We start from the raw sequence: 5,000 nt of genomic DNA, 5'->3' as shown, positions 1-5,000 counted from the left end.
TTGTTTCTCAATGATATTGAGTATTTATTGTGTTTATAGAGCTAGGTCATTACTGGAGGCGAATTGGGTGCTGTCGTTCTTAGGCATGCGTTATTTAGTTAGCGGAACGACTTCCAGTTTTAAGTAGCCTTATTTATTTCTCGTAATTAATTAGCTATTTAGGCATATTCTTGTGAAGACGTGATTATATGCATAATTTTTTCTTTCTCCTCTGTCGATCGTATAGTTAGAGTTTCGGTGATTTAGGTAACCGAGAACTCGTCTAGCTTAGGTAGGCTAACCTAGACACTGTCTATACGTTCGACATTGCCCGATTACCTTTGTGTTTTGTTTTCATTCCATTGGAGACTGATACCTCCTGTAATGTTATGGAACTTCTCACGTCTCTTCGGAGACTTAAAGGTAGTCCCTTTCCCTCTGAGTGTAGTCCCAGACTACAACCCTTAGGGCCGTGCCTGAATATTATTCAGACATGGCTGTCCTGGGGTTTCGTTTCTGCCTATCCCCTTAACCTTTGGTTGTGGATATACCAGCAGGTTTTGGGATTTGGTCAGAATCTCAGAGTATTTAGTCTTATGTCGTTAACCTTTCGACAGGGTGAGTTGGTTGAGGGATACCTTTACTCCCCTGCCGACAAGGTTACCGACAATGGAGGTTAGCCCTCCATAGTAGCTTTGGTTTTGGTAGTATACCATTTCTCCTTGCGACTAAAGACTTGTCCTGTGCCACAGTTCCTTGGGCTGAAAGTAATCCCTTTTAGCCTAAGATAACGTGGCACTGGAATCCTGTTTCTCTTTGTGGGAGGAGGCGCAGTGTCGCCCCCTCCCCTTACTGTGTCGGCAGTCTCTGGGTTGGAGAACTGAGTCTCTCCTAGTACCCGGATTCTGTCGATACCTTACAGAAACAGAGTTCCTTTTATAGGTGCTTGGACTGTCAAGTTTGACAGTTCCTTTCACAATTGTTACAGGACCCTTTTCCCCTTCCCCTCACCCCTTTTTAAGGGTTTATTCATTGCCTCTTAGGCTGACATCCTGCATTCTTTCCTTAACGGTAGAGTGCTGGATGCAGCCAGACTACCTCTCTCATCCGGGCTGACGGCAGGGCATACTGCCGCCTGCCGGCCTGGTCAACATTGCCGGCCTTGCCGACATTGCCGGCCTGGCCGGCAACCAAGATGGCTGCCGATAGATGGTTTGCCATCTAGTGCTAGATGGACCCTACTGTCATATGCTGCCTTGTAGGCAGCATAATAATAAGACTGCATGACATAGGTACAGTAGTCGATATGTTGCAATTTACATCTTTGCAATTTAGAAACTACAGTACCATGTTACAGTAGTTTTTCCCTGGGTATCCTCCAGCGAGTGTTCTGCTGATACCGTTTATATATTGAAGGAATAATTTCTTCAATAGTCTGATTTGATATCAGTCATCCTTACCCCACAGTATTAACAATTTTGGGATAGTGAATTGATACTTCTCTACCCCTAAGGGTAAGTAACCCTTCTACGTGGATTTTCTCACAGAGAAAGCTCCATGTAAGTTAATACTGAGGGGAGGTAGCAGCATTTGCTCGCGGAGGTATACAGGTATGTATCTCCTACTATCCCTTTATAGCTTCTATCCTAAGCTATTCTGTTGTAGATGACATTTACATGTTTGATTATTAAGTAATAATCCATTATATACTCATTTGGTTTTCCTTTCTTTACAAATGGAACACCAGATACCTTGTACGGCAGTCCACTGCAGAGCCAAGGGTAAGGACCTTTACGGTCATAATACTTGCAGGTTACATGCCCCCTGCAATATTATTTCCGGATCCCTACATTATTGGAACCCGTAGGGTTGCAATATATGCTGGACATTGATGTCTGAAGGTTTTGATAATCCCAAGTCTACAGAGACTAAGGATGTAGCACAGTATAAATTACGTAACTGGGTGAGAGGCTTCCAAAAGATCTCTCCGGGACCTTTCCTACCTAATGATATGATGCGTAAGCTATTATTTCCAGAGTTAAGTGAGGAAATAGTAGTGCCTCAGGAGTCAACTACGTTCCCTGATGGCGAGAAAACCTTTGGGATCGAGGACAAGAAGTGCCCTAAGATAGAAGAGAAATATGTTGTATCGGACTTTCCTCCGCCTTTGCTGGCTAAAGAGCCATCGATGTCAACATCTTCGTCTTCTACCCGTCTTTGGGATAATGTGGTACAATTATGTATCCAACTGAAGAATCAGATAGAGAGCTTTAGTAAACAAAGCAAAAAGCAGGAAGTAAAACACAAGATAGAACCTCGTAAAGCTCCTCTTGCTGCTTCCCACGGGTCAGTTAAACGACCCATGAATCATGACCTTCCTTCATGCTCCTTAACCAATCTCTGGAGGTTTGCGGAGCTGATGTCGATTTCAAATGGCAATCTCTTCATTTCAGAGAAAATAGGTACTGTTCCCTTGGACAAAATCCAATTTTGGCCAAGCTCTGAGGTTTTCCCTAATTGTTGGGTTCGACTGAGGTCCGAACTAAAGACAAGGAAAAGAACGGAACAAAAGGAGGTCATGATTCTTAATCATGATAAGGCACAGACTATCCTTTCAGATAATCTGAAGAAGGCGGGTTATTCAGAGACAACGGTTTTCTTACTGAATAACATACACTCTTCCTTTCTTGCTCCTGCTTCACTCTCCTTCCCCTTTATGGAGAAGGCATTTACTTCCGTTACCAAAGCTGTAGAGGCGGGTGAGTCATGTCCCACACTCGAAGAGTGCAAGCCTTTGTCACCAGCTTTTCCCGGACAGGAAAAGGATTGGAAGGAAGTCCATTTGACATTTTCAGTAGGAAAATTGGACAAGGATGTCGCAAGCCGACAATTTAATGAATGTCTCCCTAAATTGTCCGATTTGCTCTTGTTCAATGAGCACGAGTCAAAGGAGAGACTGGTGACATCCCTTTCTCTACAAAACTACATAGAGTTGTGTTCAACTTACGAGAACACCCCAGACATGCTCATGGTCGTAGTCAAAATGCATATGGCTACATTGGTAAAGGACCTTTACGCCTTTATGAAGGCTAGGAGAGCATGTAGAGAGTTTGTGTTTGCTGCTGCAACGGTGAAACACGAAACAAGGAAGCTAATATCTTCCAACATTTGGGGTAAAGACCTCTTCCCACAAGAGGTCATTGAGGAAGTAATTAAGAATGCCGCCATGGAAAACATAAGTCTTCCCCAAAAATGGGGCATTCCCTCAAAGAGAAAATCTTCTGTGGTTGTGGGTCCCCAACCTAAAAAGAAGATCGAAAATACTGGAAATATCTGGGCTGCTCAACAACAGCCCATTATTCTAGTGACCAAGATGCTACAGGCAGATGGTCAAAAGTCTAAACCTACTGGTAGTTCGAAGCATAAAGACGCTTCGGCTAGGAGGAACATTCCCTCAGGATCGCAGGACCTTCGATCCTTCGGTCCAGAGCCTATTCAAGATGAGCCATTGATGGGGAACAGAAATGTCCCTACTATTATCTCCTTACCTTCTCCTACACTTCAAAACCCTCCTGGAGGAGTATACCTGAGATCTATAGAGCATACAGGTAGTATGAAGGCTACGGCTCATCGAGTTCCAGGGAAGGCTATTTTGTGTTCACAAGAAGGACTCCAGAAGTCTCTGAGTCATTCTGAACCTGTCGCTACTCAACAAGTTCATAATAATCTGCAAGTTCTGAATGTTAATCCTTCTGAACATATGGACCTTGTTCCAGCTAAGGGTGTTCGTAGTCTTGCCAGACCTGAAAGGTGTCCTTTGGAACCTTCCAGTCATCCACCCCCCTTCCTCCTGCCTAGGATTCATGTCACGGAGAGTAACATTCATCCTGGAACAGATACGTATCAGACTCACAGTCCTAAGTATCTTCATAGTGATGACCCGGTTCCTGGGACATCTCAGATGCAAGATATGCTTCTAGAAGTCTCGACTTTCTCCAGCTCTAGGGTTTCGATGGCTAAAAAACCATCGAAGCCCTCAGTCACATTAGCCCCCTTTTCCTTTGGGAAATTAAAAGGAGCTCGCAGGGTCTGTCAGGAGATGCAGCTAATCGATCAGATTCCCAAAATGCCAGCAAGGAAAAGTGCTAAACTTTCCCCAGTTCGCAATAATAACAGACCTAGTGCAATGTGCACATCGGAAAGATGCATTAAGAGCCTGGAGAAAACATGCATCAAACGCTTGAAGAGATAAAAAAAGACTGAGATCGGTCCCTCTTTAATCGCTTCTTTAACAAGAGTTAAAACACGAAAGTCCCAGGACTCTGCTGGTCCTTTCGTGAGCGGGAAAGCACCCTCCACACTGATCAGACTCCCTACCTCTGAGCTGGTACACCGAAGCGATATTAAGAGGTCACAATCGAACGTCTCGTACAGTCTTAGTAATGTTTCCCATCCCTTTCCTAAAGGGATGGCACCTAACAGCAGTTCATTTACATTTGATCCACGATGTGACGGTGGGTACTCTATCACGGGCCAAGGCGATAGAGTTGGAATGGTCCATGGACGCAGACATATTCCCTCCCAAATGGGAACAAGTCCCGGAACTGCAGTTCGACCTCTTCATCACGAGCGTCTTCAAGAAACTACCTCGCTAAATAGCCCCATACAAGGTTCCTCTAATTGGTCTGATAGACTAGATGAGGCCGGTCCTAGCTCCGATCCTAGGTATATTTCCGAAGGTTCAGATATTAACTGCCTTCGGTTTATCACAGAGAACCCAAACCCTTAATTTCATGAATTTCTTGCTCTAGCAGTTAGGAAAAGGTTTGGGATCTCAGAAGGCAATATAGGATTCTTAGAAGAATACAAGGCTAAGTCTACTAAAAGACAATATGAGTCTTCCTGGAAGAAGTGGGTGGAATTTGTTAAATCAAAAGGACCGAAAGAAATTTCTATGAACTTCTGTCTGTCCTTCTTTGTCCACCTTCATAGCCAGGGATTGGCGGCCAATACGATAAATA

The sequence above is a fragment of the Palaemon carinicauda genome, chromosome 6, assembly GCF_036898095.1.
Source record: "Palaemon carinicauda isolate YSFRI2023 chromosome 6, ASM3689809v2, whole genome shotgun sequence".
In the NCBI taxonomy this organism is placed as follows: Eukaryota; Metazoa; Arthropoda; class Malacostraca; order Decapoda; family Palaemonidae; genus Palaemon; species Palaemon carinicauda.
The sequence above is the reverse complement of the archived record's forward strand: the minus strand, read 5'-3'. Positions refer to the sequence as shown.